Genomic DNA, 23,829 nt, shown 5'->3' with positions numbered 1-23,829 from the left:
AACTTGACCCCAAACAGCCACAAGTACTCTTATCATGGATGATAGTTAGCATGTACATATCACTCCTGTCTACAAATTTCAGAGCTAGCAGCTCATCGTTTCACAAGGCACTGCACTGTCCCCTCTCATGTTTTTAATGGACAAGCTCCCTCAGATAGCCTTTCCGTTTAGAGCAGATTGTGCCACAAGCAGCAGTGTCCACTCTGAACAATTCCTTGAACAACTGAACTCCAGTGTAGGAGTTATCTACATACAAATGGTGGCCTTTGTTAAACAGTCATCTACCAAGTTCCCACACAATTTTCTCACTAACTCCAAAAGTAGGCAGACAACCAGGGGGGGTCAATACTGGAATCCCTACCAGTGTAGACCCGGAAATTATAAACATATCCTGTATTACTTTCAGACAGCATATACAATGTAATTCCATATCGTACTCTCTTGCTAGGAATATACTGCCTAAAAACCAAATGACCCTTGAACAGGTCTAAAGACTCGTCCACACTTATTGTTTTGCCTGGAATATAGACCTCTGAAAACTGATATACAAAATGATCAAGTGCAGGCCTAATCTTAAAAAGACGGTCACAATCAGGGTGATCTTGTGGCAAAGCTAAAGCATTGTCAACAAAATGCAGCATCCGAAGAAGAAGCAAATACCGATTACGAGTCATGGTTGCAGGAAATATAGCCGTCGTCATCAAGGGACTAGTATGCCAATAAGAAGCCAGTGACAGCTTCCTTATCAACCCCATCACAAAAGTCAAACCCAAGAACTTTTTCATCTCTTCCAGATTTGTGGGAATCCAATGGGTAGCTCTAGACTGAGGCCTAAGTCTGGCAGCGTTGTCCCTCAAATACTGCTCTGCATACAAATTAGTCTGCTTCAATCTATTCCAAAAATACATCGTCCATAAACAACTCAAGGAAATTGACAGGCAAATATGTTTCTGTATTTACTCTATACCCTGGGAGACCAGTAAAGGCATGCATTTGGGGCGAACCAGGTGTCAGGTCTTCCAATTGCAAGCCTTTCAGCCACTGGCTGCTGCACCATTGGCACATCAGTGTCCTCCTCTAAAACAGGCCCTTCATCTGCACTGAGAGTGGCTTCCTCATCAGAAGACTCCTCTCGGGCAGAAAACTCACTGCCGGAATCTCTCTCTTCCTCCTCTGCCTCAGATGCAGATTTCGTCTCATAATCGTGGTCAGAAGATGACTCAAAAAGCATGCCAACAACCTGCTGAGCAGACACTCTGTGGCTAGCCATGATCCTTCCTAAGAAGTGTAACTTGACAAATGCGCCAACAGCAAGCAGCACTGTCTAGAATAAGTAATAAACAAAGTGTGGCTTTATCACAAAGAGTTATGTACTAAAAAGCTATACCACTCACTTGCCTGAAAAAGCTAGACTCATTAGCAAATACTCTGCACAGACACAGCAATCACCAATGATATCCCACTAAAAAGAAAAGCAAATTAGACATAAGACAACAAAAATATCATTGTGCACAAATCTAAGGACAATCTCACACACAATCCTACATTTAGTACACCACCTACAAACATGTCATTCATGCATGGCAACAATACTCCGTTGGAGTAAATGTATTCACTTACCTAAAACATGCAACTACGCAAACCGCACGCCAACCACTGCCAAAACCGCAACGAGCCATAGCAAAGGAAGAAAAGCTTTGAACTAGAACAAAAAAGAGAAATAAACTGTTATAATCACAAATGTAAATACTTCACCAGTTGACAAACACCCCGCCACCAAACATTTAACAATTTTCCCTGGTGTCTAGTGTTCTCTGCCCATCTCGGGGCAAATGGGCCTAAAAAAACTAGGCTGATCTGCCCCCAAGTGGGCAGAAATGGCCACCAGTACTGTGTTAAATTCCTTACCTAAGGGGCCACCCTCCCACACAAAGCATGTACACACACACAGGATCCCTGGTGCTAAGTGGATTCTGCCCCCCTTGGGGACAGATGGGCCTAAAAGAATAGGCCAATCTTCCCACAAAGGGGGCAGAACTGGCCAACAGTGGTCTTCCCCCTTTGGGGGGAGCGACCCTTGCCCAGGGGGTTACCACACCCACGCAAAAAAAAAAAAACTGCACAACATCCCTGGCATCATCATGGCTTCTACTTCCCCGCGGGCGGATCGGCTTAAAAATAATGAGCCGATCAGCCCCCCAGGGGGGCAGAAACAGCATAAAACATTATGCCTCTGTGGGGAGCAGCCCATACCCAAGGAGCCGCCTCCACACAAAAACTACACAAACAGAATCCCTGGTGCCTAGTGGATTCTGCTCACCTTGAGAGCAGATGGGCTTAAAAAAAATAGGCCAATCTGCCCCCAAGGGGGAGACAGAACTGCTCAACAGTGTTTTTCCCCCTTTGGTGGGTGACCCTTGCCCAAGAGGCTGCCCTGCCCACACATAAAAAAAGAAACTGCACAACATCCCTGGCATCATCGTGACTGCTACCCCCGCGGGCAGATCAGCTTAAAAATAATGAGCTGATCTCCCCCCAAGGGGTCATAAATGGCTTAAAACATTATGCCCCCCTGGGGGAGCAGCCCTTGCCCGAGGGGGCGCTTTCCACACAAAAAACACACACACACAAACAGAATCCCTGGTGCCTAGTGGATTCTGCTCCCCTTGGGGGCAGATGGGCCTAAAACAAATAGGCTGATCTGCCCCCAAGGGGGGGGGGCAGAACTGCCCAACAGTGTTTTGCCCAGGAGGCCGCCCTACCCACACAAACAACACAAACCGCACAACATCCCTGGCGTCATCGTGGCTTCTCCCTCGGGGGCAGATCGGCTTAAAAATAATGAGCCGACCTGCCCCAAAGGAGGGCAGAAACAGCACAAAACATTATGCCTCCTTGGGGGAGTGGTCTTTGCCCAAGGGGCCCTCCCCCACACAAAGTGTCTAGTGGATTCTGCCCCCCTTGGCGGCAGATGGGCCTAAAAAAATAGGCCGATCTTCCCCCAAGAGGGCAGAACTGTCCAACACTGTTTTTCCCCCTTTTGGGGGCCGATCCTTGCCCAATGGGCTGCTCTCCCCACAAAAAAAACAGCACAAATCCCTGGCATCACCGTGGCTTCTACACCCCATGGGGGCAGATTGGCTTAAAAAGTATTAGCAGAAATGGCTTAAAAGATTATTCCCCCTTGAGGGAGCAGCCCTTGCCCAAGGGACTACCCCCACACAAAAAACACACACTGATATACACAAAAATCCCTGGTGCCTAGTGGGCATTCCTGCTGCCCAATCGAATCGTGATTGGGCCTCAGGAATGCTAAGAGAGGTATTAAGAGAAAGGAAACCCTTTCCTCTCCCCCGATGTCTCTTTTGAAACAATCCTCCCTCCCACGGCCAGAAGAGAAACTCACCTCTTCCTTCTCAGACGTGCTGGAAGCAAATGGCTTCCAGCGCATCTGGCACCCTCTGATGATGTCAGCGCATGATCCTTTGCTTACGTCATTAGATGGGGCTGGGGGCAGGGGTGGAAGGGGAAGTGATTTCCCTTCCATCCCTGCCCATGGGAGGAGAGAGGGAGGACCTCAGGGAGAGTTCTAGCGCTTCCTCCTAGGGCCGGATTCAGGACGTAACGGATACGTCCTGGGCACCCGAGTGGTGCTGCCCAGGACAAAACCGTTACATCCCAGACACCGAGGAGTTAAAATAAACGCATGGTAACTATATTCTCTGCCCCTATGGGGTGCAGCATTCCCAGCTGTAGAGCAAGAGCTACAACCCGGGGGATGCTTGAAAACATACCAAAGCCCTTGAGGGGTTATCATTTAGGAGTCGCCTGAAACTAAGAGTGGGGAGTTCTGAATTCCTTTTAGGGGGAGGCTGCACTCCTCCTGTGGCTCCCCCCACACTTTAGTATAATTTTGGTTGCGGCCCCATCGTCCTGTGGCCATCACAAGCAGAAAATGGGTGTTATTTCATTAGGACCACAAAATATATGATGGCAAGTACTGCAGGACATTTTAGATTACTCCTCTGATGACTCCATGAATATCTAAACAGTGGCCATCCCACTGAGCCAGGGAGAGCTGCGTCCATTTCCTTATATTTTTGCCGTTATCATGGCGTCCTTGCACTGTGATTCCATTTCCCTCGGGTTGCCCAATCCCACCCGGACACCACACATGTAGCTTGCCTTGGGTAGAGAGCAGCTCAGGAAGCCCACCCCAGGCCGCACTTGCCAGCTCCCCACATGGCCAGCACACTTGCATGCTGCTGTGGGAGCAGAGCTTTTGATCTGGTCTGCCTTCTCCTGTGGGCAGATGTGCACTGCTCTGCTGGCCTTCCTGCTCCCCAGGGCCCGGGCACTGGGAGCGGGGAAGGTAGGGTGCATTGGAGGGAGTGCAGCAGCACTCCCTCTCAATCCTCCTTAACGCCGTTAGCCAAGGGATGGGGTCCAGGTCCCTCTCTCGCATTGCTGGGGGGAATTATGATGGTGCTCCCTTGCAGTTCCATCTTCTGGGGGACCAAGTCTGGGGTTCTGGGCCCCTCCTTGCAATCACAAGGGGATGCAATGGCACTTTCTCATAGTCCTTTCATCACTGGGCCCAGGGATAGGGTCCCTGGCCCCTTCCACGTAATGAGGGGTGACACAGCACTCCCCTGCCCTCCACAACTTTGGGGAAGCAGAACAGCACTTCTCTGCATTTTTCTTGTTCTGGGGACAGCCCCTTGGTCCTGGCCTACCCCAGGGGCGAGTTGAAAACTGGTGGTGGGGCCCAATGCGCTTCGTTGCTAGTCGGTATAGTTCACCATATCTTGAAACGTCCATAAGTAGTGCCTCATTTGACTGATTTCAATGATCTTAGTGTTGTTTTGCTTGTGGTGGTAATCCCTTGCCATCTGGTCACTTTTGCCAGGCCTCCTGGCCTCAAAGATGCCAAACGTTGTAGAAACAGGTTTCTCTGGCTTCCTGCACCAGCCTTTCACCCTGTGTTCTTCTGCGCCTCTCCTCCTTACGCAGAGCCCAGTCTTTCAACCAACTGGTCCTGTGGTCAATCTGAAGTAGAGTTCTTGATCCGGTGGACAGTCAGGGTTTTTTTCCTTCCAATTATCCATTGCACCAGCCTCCAGGCCCAGTGTTTTGCAAGACAGCATATCCATGAGAGAGGTCTCTCTCCTGCACAAGACCTTTGAAAGTGTGGATGGGAGTACACAGCCAGGCTGTACCTCTGGCCTATACTGATGTGCCACATCACCTCTCTGTCCCTGTCCCAACCTCCCTGCAGAGTCTTCTGGGATACCTCAAAATGGCATCACCCAGGAGTCACTTGCCACATGTGCTCTAGTGGACTCAACTCCACCCCTAACTGACATCACCTCCAGGGCCTTCCCCCAGCAAATCTGCAAAGGAATCCCCCCCTCTGATTTGGCTCCAGAGATCTGGACTCCCTCCATTAATGAGTGGCCTAGCGCAGGCCCTTTGTCTGACTCAGGATGACAGCTGGCTGGTTGATGCAGAGCAATTCACCCAATCCTTCAGAGCTGACATGAGCACTGTTAATTGCTTCCTTTGAAAGGTAAGGCCTTTGTGATTGCATCTAGATAGAAAAGTAACTAACTCTTCCCAGCAGGGTCACAAAAGGCATGGGTTTGATCCTGAGCTGAGTTTGAGAAATATGACATTCTGTGATGACCCATAAGCTGTACAGATATGCTTTTGGACTTTGAGGCAGTGTTATTTTCACACAGGTTACAGTGCACATTGATGTGACTCTGGAGCCTGTGGACCCTAGGCAACTGGAGTTGTGGACCCTAGGCAACTGGAGTTGTGCCCTTGGACAGTCTTTCCCATAGGAGTATAACGGAGTGTCACTAAAGTCAAGCCAGTAAAGCGCACTGACTTTCCCTACATGTCTACACCTCATGATTAGGCATATTCAAAGTCACCACCTACTTTGCATAGTCTCTTTTGCAACAGGCTACCTATATGCAGTTCTTGGGTTATGCATAAAAGGAGTCTCCTGCGCTCAGCCCTCACATATGTTCACACGTGTGCACACATCTTCACATGTAACCAGCAAGGTGCCTCTTATCCTTGCTGCATCACAGCAGCCTTGACTTAAAAGGCAGGCCCTGGTGATAAACATGTGCAGTCCATTTTACCATGAGTTTACCGTGGGTGAGTTATAGGTTATGGGGTCCCCCCACAGTAAAAGGTCAAAAAACAGGTGATCAAAAACCAAAATATCTGGAGGGCTTAGATGTTTAGAACCACCTCTTCACATGCCTCACCTAGGGAGGCGTAAGGTTTTGGCACATCCCCAGGTTTATGTGGTTTTCTAAATCTGGGGAAGTGTCAACAACCATGGGTGTTATGTAGGAACACCCACTTCAATGCTCCTGGAATGCTACCTTGCCTTACCCCATAAAGACGTTCAGGCCCTTATTTATACTTTTTGGTGCAAAACTGCACTAACGCAGTTTTGCACCAAAATGTTTAGCACCGGCTTGCAGCATTTCTGTGCACCAGCCAGCACCATATTTATGGAATGGTGCAAGCCGGTGCAAAGAGTAGGCTAGAGTAAAAAAAAAGTGACTTTAGTTGGGTGGGGCTGGTGGTATAGAAGAAGGGGGTTTAGCACCAAAAAATTACTTTAGGCAGGTTAGAGTAAAAAAAAAAAATGACTCTAACCAGATTAGCGTCATTTTATGGTGCTAAACCTACCATGCCACATGACTCCCGCCTTAGAAAAGGCAGGAGACATGCACACCACCCCAATGGCCAGCACAGGGGACAAGGGTCCTCTGGGCATGGCCATTGCACCCTTTCCATGTATAGGGGCCCATTTCAGGGCCCCCTATGGCACTTTAAAAAATAAAATGCAATACTTACCTGTACTTACCTGGGATGGGTTCCCCCATTCTCCACAGTTCCTCTGGTGCGTGTGGGGTGCCCCTAGGGTTTGGGGAGGGCACCTGTGGGCTTATTCCAGGGTGTTCCACCATGGAAATAGCCCCACATGTCCCCTAACACCTGCCCTGACCCAGGAGTTAAAAAACAGGGCAAAGCAAGCTTTGCATCATTTTTTGACCCCTCCTCCCTCCCATGCACCATTTTTCCACGGGAGTATAAATATGGCGATAAGGCCATAGAGTCATTTTTTGCATGGGAACGCCTACTTTGCATCTCATTAAGGCAAGGTGGGTTTCCACTTCCAAAAAATGACTTTAACTCCATAAATTTGGCGCTAGATGGGTCTAGCACCAAAGTATAAATATTGTTCGTTTTGCACTGAATTAGAGTTTTTAAAAAATGACTCTAATCTGGTGCAAACAGAGTATAAATATGCCCCTCAGAGCCACACAAAGTGGCTTTCCTTGGCCTCATAGATATGATGTTGCAGTCTGCACCGCCAGAGAGACACAAAAAGTGACACTCTGCCAGGACAAGGGGCTCATAAATATGCCCCTAAATGTTTCTCCTGTGGATTAATCCAAAATGTGTCTGGCACTTCATACAAATCAATGGCTGAAGGAAGCTGACCTATTGCCCCACTCTGTGTATGTTGCCTATAGGCTGAGCCAGACAGTGAATGACCCACCAAGCAAACTATGGCACCAGGGGATAGCCTAATCCTCCTCTGTGTTTTATTATTATATGCATTATTTTGTGTATTTTTTAAAAGAGCTCTAGCAACACAAGTCAGGCTGTCTCTCACCAGACCTAAAAATGGGCATGTGCACAATGTAATACACTTGGCAAACCTGCAGGTTAAATTATATAATTGCACAATTGCATTCCCAATGACTGGAAACGTAAAAGTCTGTGTCATAAAGTACCTATGTTCTCACATAGCCACTACAAACGTTCATGATTTACCCATACTAAGAGCACATTTTGATCCTCCTTGCCTTAATAGTACATATGCAATGCACCTACACCTAAAACAACTGTTGCTCATCACACCCAAATCAGTCCTTCGCTGCTATATGAATATTGATTGCTGCTACTGTGTGGTTCAATACACCAAGCCATGACACATTAAGACCAGGGATGGGCACTAATAAACTTCACTTCGCGGCAGTAGTGGAGTTTTTGCCAAATTCCGCTCCAAACGGAGCACGCAGTGTCAAAACTCTGAAAACCCACTGGTGAAGTTTAGCCCACCCCTAATTAAAACTGATGCACGTCAATAGAAAGCATAGTATTAATAAAATGCACAATTCAAAACTAAGCCAACATTACTCAGGGGGAAATAAATATGAGGACTTCTAAATTCTCATACAAACATCTCCAAAGTGCCATGGCATACATGATTGTGGTTGCTAGTTAGATATTGTAGAGAAATATTCCAAAATAGCAAATCATCCTTCATTTCAATTATACAGCAATGAGGTTAATTGTAGAAGTTTAACAACTGTCTAATGACGCGGTTCATAACCATGCAGATTAACGCATTTTGACAATCTTCAAATGGGATTAAAATCTCAAAAACTGGGAGGCAGGCTGTTTGAATCAAAGGTATCTAGTCGGGATTTAAGAATGATATTTCTGAAGTGCATGGAAAGCAGAACATTTTTCAAATAGAGAAAGCCTCTGTAATTCCTGCTTTCAAGGACCTCCTGGGGGCTGTGTGACTACAGTATATCATTTTACCATTATACATAGAAGCATCCCTGCCAATCTGAGAAAAAAGACCTGAAAATGCAGGAATATGTTCTTAAACTCAGAAAGATAAGATTAATGAAAACTTACTAGAACAAAGCACAGAATAAAGAACTCTTGATAAGAGGTTTAAAATGTAAAAATATCTAGAGATAGAAAGGTGTTTGCATAAAGCCTGCCCAGCATTGCAAACAGGGGAGTAGATCACTTTCAAATCTATGTTACGGTTAAAGTTTACTGGTAAAATTGATTTTATTGACCAAGAGGACCAGCATCACCTACTGTAGTGAATTGGCGTACAAGGTGTGCACTGTTGCTCCATTACATACCTTTTGAGCAGTGTCCCCTTCATGATCTAGTGATATGGAATGCTTTCAAAAATAGTCATGATAGAGGACAACGTGGAGTACTGATAGGTTTACTTTTGTAGTTGAAATGTAACCCCACAAAATTAAATTCACCTTTTTTCTTTATTAAAGAACACTGTATGCCCATATTCTGTATAGGGTGATCTGCCTCGGCCCATGCCATGGCTCACATATAACTGTATTCACCAGGTGCAAACAGTGTAAATGCACCCTATTACAGTTAATGTTCTGCTGTCCCCATTGCAGCCATGAACATGTGCATGCCCTGTGAGGAATGCCTTAGTGAAAGGCAGTCTGGCTGTTTCAAGCAGTCAGTCCATCTTCCCTTTCCAAACAGCAACACAGCCCTACTTTCAAAAGGATACAGAGATCCCACGTCAAGCATGTACAGTGAGTGACTGCATCTTCCTGCAGGAGAATGTCCAGGGGCCCATGGGGCACCTTTACCTGCTTTTAGTGGGTCCACTGAAGGGGTGCACTTACTGCACCACATTTTGAGCCAGATGTAGGTAGGTGGCAAATTGCGAGTTGCAATTTGCTATGCAGAACTGTGTCTCAGACACCGTCTGCGAGTCGCTATGGGGTCGCAAAGACCCACCTCAATAATATTTATGAGGTGGGTCGCAATTTGTGACCCCATAGCGATTCAGGGCACTCACGGGGATGGAGGCCTGCTGTAGTCAGCAGACCTCCATGTCCGTGACTGCTTTTAAATAAAGCAGTTTTTTTTTTTTCAAAGTGCAACCCGTTTTCCTTAAAGGAAAACGAGCTGCACTTTGAAAAATAAACCGAAACCTTTAGTTTCGGTATTTTTCAGGGCAGGTAGTGGTCCATTGGACCACTGCCTGCTCTGAAAAATAATTTTTAATGTCAGCCACAAAGGGGAAGGGGTCCCATGGGGACCCCTTCCCGTTTGCGACTGGGTTACAATCCACTTCAAGTAGATGGTAACTGTGAGTCCATTTGCAACCGCATTCGCAGTCGCAAATGGAATTACATCGCATTGCGAGTCGCAAATAGGAAGGGAACACCCCTTCCTATTTGCGAGTCGGAAATGCATTTTGCGAGTCGGTTCCGACTCGCAAAATGCATTTCTACATAGCAAAGTGGCTTTAGCGACTCTCAAACGGCGTTTTTCGCCGTTTGCGAGTCGCTAAACCTTTGCTACATCAGGCCCTTTGTGTGATATGCAATCAGTGCACCTCCTTTGCCTCTGAGCCTGCATTGATAATACAATTCGGGCACTGAGGAAACTGTCCCCTCATTACTTAGATCCACATCTCCATGTAAATGAGAAAATGCACCCTTAGGACTGCGATGGTGGTACATGACTGTCAGCACAGTCTGTATTACAGAGTCGGATGTGCAAGCATCTGGTGCCTCCATCTGTAATACTGAAGAGGGCAAAGAAAACAGGCACCTGCAAAGAACTTTAGATAATATGGCCTATAGTGTAAGTCAATAGTACATTCCTTGTAATTTCCTTCATTAAACATGGAAAGCAATGTCATTGACAGAGGTATTGATAGCATTTAATGCAAAAGAAAGCCGAGGAAGCACATAGATGATAAAATATATTGTTAATTAAACAGCAATGCTATTTTCAAAGGGAAAGCTTCCAAGAGAATTTCTAGAACTAGACCTTTTCATTTGTGGACTTTTTATTTACTTTTCATAATGGTTTTTTAATGATGCTTTTTTGTATTTTTAGCATTTTGTGATACTTAGTATATCGTGGTTTATGCATTAGAACTTTGTGTATTTCACCATAATTATTTTGCTCTACATGGAGCCCTTTCTCCATTTTACCTTCCACCTACTGTCTACCATCGCGAGAAATAGGACCAAATGTGCTCCATTACCCAGTTCACGGCCACGCTTCCTTACTGGAGGTCTTTGGAGCAGAATGCGCTCCAAGCCTTGTTTTCAGCCCCAGTCGGTGCCTAATGGATGAACGATACAGCGTAATCCCTTCGACACCGACTCTATGTCAGCAGCAGTGAGGCCTGATCCGTGTGGCCCATCTATTACTGCTTACTGCCTTTTTACCTTACTTGCGATTCTTGAACCTTTCAAGCTGCCTGGGGTATTCACCCTTTTGCACAATTTACTGCAATTTGCCCTCTTTGGCGGCCTGGCTGAATTGTGGTGCTCTACTTCCAATAATATATTAAATAAGGGCATACAGTGCATTGTTCTATTCCTGACAGACTTCTTATGTGTCATTTTTGTACTTACTACCCTTGATTTCCTTACTCAGTTCCCATTCCCGGTGCCCCATGTAAGTGCACTTTCCATTGACACGTTCACTTTTTGGTGTGCCCACTGGTCTACTCTTTGGCTAGCTAGGCACCACCGGTATCACGTTGAACAGAAAAGCATTTTGTGTGCTATTGTAGTTTAATACCACGGAATATTTATTGTGGTTTATTTTACATTTTAGGTGTCCCTGCATAGGTTTGGTCCTAATGAGAACGCACACTACATAAGGGGTCTACATTTTGTTGGCTTACATAAAACAAAACGACCTATTGGTCCTTTTTAACTCATTCAAGGGCCCATCACAATTGTTTATAGGATTCTTCAGTGTGGTCATTTTTTGGTTCCATGGAAACATATGTGTTTATTTTATGTATTGTTTATATGATCACTTTGGATGTTTCTTTGTGTTCCTTTGCTCACATGGAACACTGAGCACAATATGTATGTATCATGACAAATATAATGATTTTTGCACACAATGCTTTGTCGATTGATCTCATTTTTACTGACTTCCTTGGACAGGAATTTTATTCTGTTTGTCATTTGCCCATTGTCTGTGTGTGTTTAACCCCTTCGCTGCCAGGCCTTTTCCCCCTCCTGTGCCGAGCCTTTTTTTGGCTATTTGGGGCAGTTCGCGCTTAGGCCCTCATAACTTTTTGTTCACATAAGCTACCCACGCTAACCTTCCGTCCTTTTTTTCCAACATCCTAGGGGTTCTAGAGGTACCCAGACTTTGTGGGTTCCCCTGAAGGAGGCCAAGAAATTAGCCAAAATACAGTGAAAATTGTGTTTTGTTTTTAAAAAAATGGGAAAAAAGGGCTGCAGAAGGCAGCTCGTGGTTTTTTACCTGAAAATGGCATCAACAAAGGATTTGCAGTGGCAAGATCACCATCTTCCCAGCTTTCAGGAACAAGCAGACTTGAATTGGAAAACCCAACTTTTCAATCCAATTTTGACATTTTACTGGGACATACCCCATTTTTACTATTTTTTGTGCATTCAGCCTCCTTCCAGTTAGTGACCAAAATGGGTGAGAAACCAATGCTGGATCCCAGAAAGCTAAACATTTCTGAAAAGTAGACTAAATTCTGAATTCAGCAAGGGGTCATTTATGTAGATCCTACAAGTGTTTCCTACAGAAAATAACAGCTGAAATAAAGAAAATATTGAAATTGAGGTGAAAAAAACAACCATTTTTCTCCACGTTTTACTCTGTAACTTTTTCCTGCGATCTCAGATTTTTTAAAACAATATACTGTTACGTCAGCTGGACTCTTCTGGTTGCAAGGATATATAGGGCTTGTAGATTCATCAAGAACTCTAGGTACCCAGAGCCAATAAATGAGCTGCACCTTGCAATGGGTTTTTATTCTATACCGGTATGGAGCAATTCATTTGCTGAAATATAAAAAGTGAAAAACTTTGTATTTCCAAAATGGCCACAAGATAAGGTGTTGATAAGCAGTGGTTATTTGGGTATCTCTGAATTCAAGGGTGCCTATACTAGCATGTGAATTACAGGGCATTTCTCAAATAGACGTCTTTTTTACACACTGCCTTACATTTGGAAGGAAAAAATGTAGAGAAAGACAAGGGGCAATAATATTTGTTTTGCTATTCTGTGTTCCCCCAAGTCTCCTGATAAAAATGGTACCTTACTTGTGTGGGTAGGCCTAGCGCCCATGAAAGGAAATGGCTCAAAACACAACGTGGACACATCACATTTTTTCACAGAAAACAGAGGTGTTTTTTGCAAAGTGCCTACCTGTGGATTTTGGCCTCTAGCTCAGTGGTCACCTGGGAAAACCTAGCAAACCAATGCATTTTTTAAAACTAGGCACCTAGGGGAATCCAAGATGGGGTGACTTGTGGGGCTCTGACCAGGTTCTGTTACCCAGATTCCTTTGCAAACCTCAAAATTTGACCAAAAAAACACTTTTTCCCCTCATTTCGGTGACAGAAAGTTCTTGAATCTGAGAGGAACCACAAATTTCCTTCCACTCAGAATCCCCCCAAGTCTCTGGATAAAAATGGTACCTCACTTGTGCGGGTAGGCCTAGCGCCACGAAAGGAAATGGCCCAAAACACAACGTGGACACATCACATTTTTTCACAGAAAACAGAGGTGTTTTTTACAAAGTGCCTACCGGTGGATTTTGGCCTCTAGTTCAGCCGGCACCTGTGGAAATCTAGCAAAGCAGCACATTTTTGAAAACTAGACTCCTAGGGAAATCCAAGATGGGGTGACTTGTGGGGCTCTGACCAGGTTCTGTTACCCAGAATCCTTTGCAAACATAAAAATTTGGCCAAAAAAACACTTTTTCCTCTCATTTCGGTGACAGAAAGTTCTGGAATCTGAGAGGAACCACAAATTTCCTTCCACTCAGAATCCCCCCAAGTCTCTGGATAAAAATGGTACCTCACTTGTGCGGGTAGGCCTAGCGCCACGAAAGGAAATGGCCCAAAACACAACGTGGACACATCACATTTTTTCACAGAAAACAGAGGTGTTTTTTACAAAGTGCCTACCGGTGGATTTTGGCCTCTAGTTCAGCCGGCACCTGTGGAAACCTAGCAAAGCAGCACATTTTTTAAAACTAGACACCTAGGGGAATCCAAGATGGGGTGACTTGTGGGGCTCTGACCAGGTTCTGTTACCCAGAATCCTTTGCAAACCTCAAAATTTGGCCAAAAAAACACCTTTTCCTCTCATTTCGGTGACAGAAAGTTCTGGAATCTGAGAGGAGCCACAAATTTCCTTCCACCCAGCGTTTCCCCAAGTCTGCTGATAAAAATGGTACCTCACTTGTGTGGGTAGGCCTAGCGCCCACGAAAGGAAATGGCCCAAAACACAACGTGGACACATCAAAATTATCAAATACAAAACTACCTGTTTTTGCAGGGCGGCACCTGCGTTTTTGGTCCTGGGCTCAGCAGCCTTCTAGGGAAACCTACCAAACCCAGAAAATTTCTGAAAACTAGACACCCGAGGTAGTCCAGTGAGGTGTGACTTGTCTGGATCCCCCAATGTTTTCTTACCCAGAATCCTCAGCAAACCTCAAATTTAGCTAAAAAATCACATTTTTACCACATTTCTCTGTGGGATCACCACACTGGGACATATTTCATACCACCCAATGTTCCCCTCAGTCTCCTGGTAAAAATGATACCTCATTTGTGTAGGTGGGCCAATTGCTTGTGAAAGGGAAGAGCCAAAAACATGTCAATATTGAGGGGGAATAAAGGGGTCCAAAAGGACAGTTTGCAAAAAAACATTTTTAGGCTGACAAGTGCAGCAGATTTTTTATTGGTATAGATGAGACAATGCTGGGTGGTAGGAATTTTGTGGATTCCTGCAGATTCCAGAAGGTTCCATCACAAAAACGTGGGAAAAATGTGTGATTTCCAGCAAAGTTGGAGGTTTGCAGGGGATTGTGGGTACAAAAATGGTGCAGGTGCATGTGAAACATACCACCCTGGAATCACCCAGATGTTTAGTTTTCAGATGTGTCTAGGTCTTGTGGATTTTTCTACATGGCAGCGTCCCAAAGTCCCTAAAGTGCAGCACTCACCATTCCAAGTGGACGATTTTGAGAGCAAGCCAAATGGAAAACTAAAACCCAAAATAATCAAATGTCTTCTTGCTTGCTGTGGGATAAGATGTTTTAGAGTGCCGGGGAGAGCTGAAAGACTGTTACCCCCTTCAGTTGAGGTGGGGGCATAACCAGGCCCATACTGGTTGGTAGCCACCACCCCAACATTTTTTGTTTTTGTTTAATTCCCTGGCATCGAGTAGACTTTCTGCCCCCCCCGGGGAGTGGATCAGGGGTAATTGCCCCATCTGCCCACTGGTGGGCAGAACAACTTTGGCCCCATTCATTTGGGGTAGGGGTATGGCCATACCCCCACCCTCTTATTTTTGAAAAAAAACTTCCCTGGCCTCTGGTGGGCTTTCTGCTCCCCATTGGGGGCAGATGGGCCTTCCAAAAATAGGCCCATCTGCCCCCAATGGGGGGCAGATATGGCCAACAGTAATGTACCCCCATGGGGAGCGACCCTTACCCAAGGGGCTGCCCCCTAAAGAAAACACATGCTTACACACACACCAATCCGTGGTGCCTAAGTGGTTTCTGGCCTAATAACAATAAGCAGAACTGCCCCCAGGGAGGGCAGAAATGGCCTAAAATAAATTTGCTCCCCCACCCCCAACCCCCCCAGGGAGCGACCCTTGCCTACGGGGTCTCCCCCCTTGCGTGACATTGGCGCAAAAAAAAAATCCCGGTGCCTAGTTGTTTCTGCCCCCCTTGGGGGCAGATTGCCCTAAAATCGGCCGATCTGCCCCCAAGGGGGGCAGAAATGGACTAAATACAATTTGCCCCCCAGGGGAGCGACCCTTGCCTAATGGGTCGCTCCCCATCTCTAAAAAAACAAACAAGCAAAAAAAACACACAAAAAATTAGCCCAGGCGCCTAGAGGTTTGGCCTTGTAACAATAAGCTGATCTGCCCCTGGGGGTCAGAAATGGCCTAAAATTAATTTGCCCCCCCACCCCTCAACCCCCCCCAGGGAGCGACCCTTGCGTACGGGGTCGCGACCCTTGCGTGACATTGGCGCAAAAAAAAAACCCTGGTGCCTAGTTGTTTCTGCCCCCCCCCCCCTTGGGGGCAGATTGACCTAAAAGCGGCCGATCTGCCCCCAAGGGGGGCAGAAATGGTCTAAATACAATTTCCCCCCCAGGGGAGCGACCCTTGCCTAATGGGTCGCTCCCCTGGCGTGAAATTCACGGGGGAAAAAAAACTCCCTGGTGTCTAGTGGTTTCTGTCCCCCTTGGGGGCAGATTGGCCTCATAAAAATAGGCCAATCTGCCCCTAAGGGGGGCAGAAATGGCCTAAATATAACTTGCCCCAGCTTAAAAAAAAAAAGAAATAATAAAAATAAAAATAAATTATCCCTGGTGCCTAGAGGTTTCTGCCCCCCCTGGGTGCAGATCGGCCTAATAATAGGCCGATCTGCCCCCGGGGGGGGCAGAAAAGGCCTTAAAAAATATGCCTCCCCTGGGAGTGACCCTTGCCCAAGGGGTCGCTCCCTCATGCCAATTTCCTGTAAAAAAAAAAAAATCTCTGGTGTCTAGTGGGCATTTTAGCAGCTTGATTGCTTGCAATCCGGCTGCTAAAACGCTCAGAGAGACTTCAAAGGGAAGGAAATTCCTTTTCTTCCTTTTGAAGCCTCTCCGGCCTCCTCCACGTGATCGGAAGAGAAATGCTTTCCATTTCTCTTCTGATTGCGCTGGAAGCTGAGCTTCCAGCGTGATGGGAGGAGACCTCTGTGATTGTCAGCACGCGATCGCACGCTGACGTCACAGGGGGAAGTGCGGGGTCGGGGTGGAAGGGGAAGGGCTTCCATCCCTGCCTTGGGGGGGTAGGGGGGAAGCCCGAGCACTGTGCCTCAGGATGTAACCATTACGTCTTGGGCACAGAAGGGGTTAAATATATATATATATATATATATATATATATATATATATATATATATATATATATATATATATATATATATATATATATATATATATATATTTTTTTTTTTTTTTAATTCCTAATCTTTAAGTATCCTTAACGAGAACCTGCTAGTTCATTGTTACAGCCCAAATGTGGTGCCAGCAGAACCTACGTATTCTGATGCATCGTCCTCCAAAAACACTACATCAGAGGTGGTGGGCAGCACATCGCCTCATCAAACTCTGCATCTTGAACATTGTGTGATGCATCCCTGGCACAGGACTTTGCACTGCCGCCCGCAAATCCCCAGGCACCACAGCAGTATGACACATCCTCAATGCAGGTCTTCCATCTCAAGCCTTTTGTCTACATCATCCCCCATGATGATGCAGGACTCCACATCGTCATCCCCACAGCTTCCTCAGAACCAGCCAGTGCTCTATACATCTTTGATGCAGGACTTGTGTTACAAGCTTCTCATCAATGGCATCCTCGACGATGACACAGGACCTCGGACCACAGCCTCGCAGCTACTAGGATCCATCACTGCGCAACGCAGACATGATGCAGGACTCTGCATTGATCCACAATCAGGATTTGAGATATTCTTGTTCAGCTGGCCTAACTAGGTCCCTGTAGCTGTGCTTCATCAAGGTCGGCCTGAAATAGTAACTTTGTCTTAGTTCCGCGCAAACACATAACCACAAATGGCACTTTGTGCTTTTGGTGCTATTTTCACTTAAATCTTCAAAATTGCATATTGCTGGTTCTATTGATTAGATTGTTGGTGTGGGATTTTTCCTGTTTGCTGTTTCACTTTATTTCTGTTTGAAGTGCTGCATAAATACTTTAGACATTGCCTGTAAGTTATGCCTGACTGCCTTTGTGCCAAGCTACCAGAGGGTTAAGTGCAGGTTGATTTGGGGTTTGCTTGTGACTTCACCCTGACAAGGATTATGGTTTCTGCTTGTGTATGACGTCACCCCCTCAAACAGCAACCCAATTTCTAACAGCCTAAGACGTGTTTTGTGTTAATTGGCACTCAACAGCAATCCATTGTTCTGGGAGTGATTGGCAAGTTGCTGTCAGTTTAACAATTTCTCTACTACTCCAATCACAGAAGTGAATACCTAGGGTTGGTCAACCCAGTATCCTTTAGGAAATTTAAATAGAGGGGAAGGGTGACACTGACTGCCTGCAACATTTCTCCTAATGCATTCTGGTAGATGCAATCCTAATTAGTGTTTATACTCACAGTCAGTCAAGTGTTTGCTGCTCAGTGTTGGTCCAGAGGGTGTTGGATATTCTTGGACATGCATTTCATGCTGATTATCACTCATCAGGAAGGAGCAATCCATTGATTCGCAGGTGCAGCATATAAGATTCTGTACCACTTCAAGCACACAGGTGCATCTTCAGGACTTATCAATCTAATAACACCCCTCCCTAGTGTATACATTTCTTAGAGAGGGAGATGCTGATTACTTACTTATGACTAGGACTAAGCATTTGGTCCTTCTGAAGCTCCTCTTGTCTGATTTGTTGCTGATCTTGCCTTGTTGTAAAGCTTCCCCCAGCAAGCCCAAGGATTCTTGCACTACTGGCAATAACCTAAATCGAACCTACCCATCAGCACGAAACAATGGTGTGCTACCGAAGACTGTAAATCACAACTGAACGTTCATCAACATCTCATGAGCCTTTCATACTTCATATCAGTGCTGGAGACAGGCTGCCTGAGATCAACTGTTTCTAGTGCAGGTGAGATGACTATTACTCAGCCTAGTGAACGTAGCCCTCTTTTCAACAAGTTGTCATGTATTTGCAATTTTATATCTTCTTTTTGACAAGCCTTGTGAGGTGGTCTAGGGCTTGGTTGCATAGCTAGTTAGCTGGACTCAATGAACTGTGCAGTTAATTGTGAACACTGTGAGCTCACTGGTTTGTTCATCATATTGTCCTTCACAGATTTATGAACCACAAGGCACTCTGTCCTTCCTTTACAGGTACCACGGATAATGTATTGGGCAATGCTCTCATGGTTTCTTAGTACTACGTTGTTTTATATATGTGTGATCATCCATGGTCACAAACCTTGCATATAAATAATTATTACAACGTAAGCTGTTAGAATCGGACATTGTGATCCTTCTTTGTTGCTACAGTGTAACAGTAGCAATTTGTGACTCTGACATCATCAGATTTATTATCTGATGTTACATTTAATCGTTCACGTGCTCATGAATTTTTAGGCTTAAGAATACTATCATTGTAAAACGTTAAGCCACAGGCACTGCTTTGAATGCTGCACAGATGTTTGTGTGTGTGATTCCATTAGGTTAATATGGTGGGTTGATATTCATGATAGAAGACATTAATGCCCACTGGGCCCTTTTGTGCTTAAACTGTTGATCGGTCCTCGGCATCCACATTCCTCACAATCTTTGTTTTGTGTTTACTGAATGTTTACATTTTTCTTCACTCCCCTGATTCTAGTTATCTCAGAATGTGGTCAAAGGGGAGCTCCCCGAGGTAGGGGTAGATATAGTCACCCTTCAGCAACTCAGAAAAGATAGAGCAGAGGTGTTATACTCTGTGGCTGCGAATCAGAAAAGAGGAGCAGATAATGCGGCAATCTCACTCAAGCGCCACTGTTCAGAATTAGCCTGGCTTTGTCAGCAGCAATGTCGGCAACAAGTTCCATTCAGCCTCAGACGCCATACCGCCAGACTAACTGTACAATTCACGCGAGAAGTTGAAGTTATCAAAACCATGGCGTCATTTATAAATGCTGTAATGCCAAACGCAATGCTTATCAGTAGTTGAATAGGCTGGCACGAGGTATGTGGGAAAGTGATGCATTTATTTGTTGTGCACACGAAGCCTGTAGGACAAAAGTCGCATTAAAAACACCAGATACAATCAATGTTCTCTTCCCACAGCCGCCTTGGTTTACCAGCTGCAGGTCTGTTATCTCGCTGCAGATTCTATAATCCATCAAAATATTCTGGGAGGAAAGACACCGATACGGAATGCGTCTTTGGGGCAGCTGGGAAAAGTATACAACACCACAAAACAATACTGAGAAAATATTCCGTGCTTGACGTATTACAAGTTTGGTTATACTGTTCGAAACAACAAAAATACACTAGGGTTACATTTAATGATATTACAATGAGCTCTTCAGAGAACATGCTAATCAGCACTTAAACAGGAAGAACCACTTAATAGAAATTGGAGAGCGCTTTGTTCTCGCTAGTGTTACTTGCTATGCAGTTAAAGTTTTACGTGAGAAAAAAATAAACATTTTCTATTTCACTTCTGCCATTAATAAAATGCTTTATGAGCTTATTAGCAATGAGATAATATAATGCCGTGCCATATGCTGGGCCAGTTTGATTGAGAATGTTAAATACAGCTTACCTGCCTCGTTTAAACCATCCATAATGCTCTGAAGCATTATTATTGGGTTGCTTTCAGAATGTGACATTGACATTATTAATGGTATCACAGCAGACACATCAATCATCTTCTGCTTGAAAGGCCATTTTCAAAGTTAACTGCCCAGAGGCAAAGTCACAAACTGTGAGAGCTCTTCAATAAAGTTGTTAACTGTTGAATAATCTGAAGGATTTTATGGTGCTCTTCTGTGAGCAGTCATCATAAATCCCGTTCAGATTGTGTAATTACAAATATATCCGGAACTAATGATTTGTGCGCCCTCGGCTTTACAGCTCATAGATTAGAAAATACCTGCTGTGACCCTTTCTCCTTATTTTCCATATTTCGGACCTAGACTGCAAAACGTCTGTGGATTAAAAAATAGGAACACACCGTAAACAAAGGCTGTAAATAACCACGAAGACAAAACTAGACACTGGTATCGATCTTGGCGAACTTTGCCCCAGCAATGTTTAAAGTTGTACAGTAAGTGAACACAGCATGCCCCCGCAGACTCCGTTTTGCGTTTTTTTTCTGTAACAACCACAATACAGTCTCTCCAATCCCAAGAAGGAGCATTCTGGTCTTCTCAGCTCATTTTGTCTTGGACTGCAGGTGTCACCCACTGAGAATTTCATACTCAGGTGTTGGCAGTGGAAAAATTGAACAAAAGGCTTTTGCAAAGAAGTGCGCGTGCTGTGCCCTAGAGCAGAGATCAGCGCGAAAAGGTCCTATTGGTGTAAAGAAAATCCAGGATGCTCACAATTAGGTTTAACAAAACCGATATGATTCGAAGTATCAGATCACACGCTGAAGCTAACATTGTGGATTGTTAGTGAAACTACAATATATTTCAAGCCTCCAGTTACCAATAAGCTGGAGTTGTTCAGTACTGTGCATTTTCAATGCTGCATTTGTGTCATTTTTTGACACAAAAGCGGGGCAAACTTACAAAATACAAAAAAGTATAAATATGGGCCGTAGTATCTTGTGGAAACAAAATTGTTTTGACTTGTCCAAAACAGGTAATTATCCCGTTGCAACTGAAAACAGTTTTTTTCAGAGATAGGAGGTGCAGGAAATCTGCCTTTTCTGCATGGTCATCCTAGATATGTCACCTTTTCCTTGACCCTCGTGTTACCTCTGTTAAACAGGAGTAAAATGCCTGTACTTCCCATTAAACATGGTGAAATTCAATTACCCTTTATTGACATATCTAGTTTGCCTAAATGTCCCTAGTATGTGGTGTATAAAATGTACCCTGGGCCCTGAAGGTAAATACCACCTATCGGATGCAGCACCTATGCCAGCCAGAGAGTGGGCCTGTAAAACATGGGTTTAGGCCTACCACTTGTAGCCTGACTGCAGCATCCTAAAAACCAGCTGGCAGACCTGTCAAAATAACCCTTTCTGACAGTCAAGAAACCCTGCTAATAAAGATTACTAAATTATTCCTAGGTCCACCTTGTTGCCCACAATGTAGAGTTCCTGTTATATTATAAGTGTAACATTTGCAAAATTAAAGTTGGTATGGGCCTCCATTGACTAAAAGCTATTTTCACTTGCAGTGATGTATCTAGATGCACAAGAATAGGAAAGTACAGATTAATAAACTTAAATCTGTAAAGTTTGACTGGAACTGTCTAAAATGGTCAATCAAAGTCTATTTTTCATATTTATCAAAAGTTGATTCTTTGGTGAAGTCAGATTTTTGAAACATACCTAGGAAAAATAACGTTCAGAGAATTATCTTTTCCCTACCTGAAGCACCTGGAGGCTACATGACATTAGCTCTCCAGGAGCTGCTCAGACACTTCTTGGCCTTACTCAGATGTGAAGACTGCTCCAAGAACAGGAGCAGTGATTTGGGTGTTGTTAGACTTGGGATCCTTGGCGTGATCTCCCCTAACTTTTTGCCAGTTTCCCAGGTTGTTGATGTGTGCTGTACTCTGTTTTTGTTACTCTGTGCCCTTTACCACTGCTATCCAGTGCTAAAGTGCAAGTGCTCCTATGTAAAATGTATGTGTAATTGGCTTTCTATGATTGGCATATTTGATTTACCAAGTAAGTCCCTAGTACAGTGCACTAGAGGTGCCTAGGGCCTGTAAAACAAATGCTGCTAGTGGCCCTGCAGCACTGGTTGTGCCACCCACATTAGTAGCTCTGTAAACATGGCCCAGACCTGCCACTGCAGTGTCTGTGTGTGCAATATTAAAGTGCCAATTCAACTTGGCCAGTGTACCCACTTGCCAGACCTAAACCTTCCCTTTTCTTACATGTAAGACACCCCTAAAGTAGGCCCTAGGTATCCCCATGGGCAGGGTGCAGTGTAGGTTTAAGGTGGGACATGTACTAATGTGTTTTATATGTCCTGACAGCAAAATACTGCCAAATTTGGTTTTCACTGTTGCAAGGCCTTTCTCTTTCACAGGGTAACAAGGGGGCTGCCTTTAAATATGATTAGAAATCAATTGTCAAAGACTACAATGCCCTTATATGAAAACAAGGATTATTTACACATATCATAAAAATACCATAGGTGAACACACAAAAATCTATTTCATTCATTTACATATAAATATTAAAACCATGTCTTTATCTCTTTTCCATAGAAACAACCCATCTCAAAATCATAAAACCAGATGGACAAACCAAAAGCGAGTAAAAAGTGCTTGTGATAGATAGTAACCAAAGAAAGAATAACCAATATCCTAATCATCCAAAAATTGCATAAAAATAGTAAGAGCCGTCGGTTGGTTATCCTTTTACTGTATTAAATCAATTTCGAACCCAGGTATTTTTGTATGCTAACAATGTTCTCACTGTTTTTTAAAGGATTTAAGACTCTTATTCTTAAAAAATTCATAACTTGACTTGTGTATGTTGGATTTTTGTTGTTTTGGTGTGCAAGACACTTCTCCCTCACAGACACTTCTGAGGTAGACACTTCTACTGCTGAGCTGAGAAGTGCTCTCCCAGGGCTTGGATAGAGCTTGCCTCCTGTTCCCTGAAGTCTCAGGACCAAAAAGTCTTCATCTCTGCAAAAGAACTCCTTGTGTGGCAAAGATCGATGCACAGCCTGCAAGAAACGACGCACAGCCTGCCTCGCAGTGAGAAAATCACTGCACGCCGAACCGGAACGGCGCAGCCTGTCTTCCCGACGAGGAGATTGACACAGCGCCAAGGCTGCAACCGGAAATTCGGCGCACGGCCCACTGGATCAATGCAAAGCGGAATCAGAACGACGCATCCCGACTTCCTGAGAGGAACTGACGCAGCACCTGCCATGCAGCCAAAAATTCCACGCAACGCGCACCGGATCGACACAACCCCTGTGACTTCATCCTGCACGCCCAGGATTTCAACGCATCATCCCCGGGGCATCCAAAAACCCTGCAACCCAAAGAGGATCCCAGTATGCATGCCAGAAATCAACGCAAAGCCTGCCTTGCGTGAAAACTCAATGACACATCATCTGTGTGTACCGGAAAACTCGACGCACACTTCCCTGTTTTCCACGGAACTCCCCGTCTGCAGTCCCTTGGGAAGAATTTGAACGCAAACCAGGTACTTTGTGCTTGCAAGAGACACTTGTTGCTTTTT

The sequence above is a fragment of the Pleurodeles waltl genome, chromosome 1_1 (assembly GCF_031143425.1).
Source record: "Pleurodeles waltl isolate 20211129_DDA chromosome 1_1, aPleWal1.hap1.20221129, whole genome shotgun sequence".
Lineage (NCBI taxonomy): Eukaryota > Metazoa > Chordata > Amphibia > Caudata > Salamandridae > Pleurodeles > Pleurodeles waltl.
Note: the sequence above shows the minus strand (reverse complement) of the source record.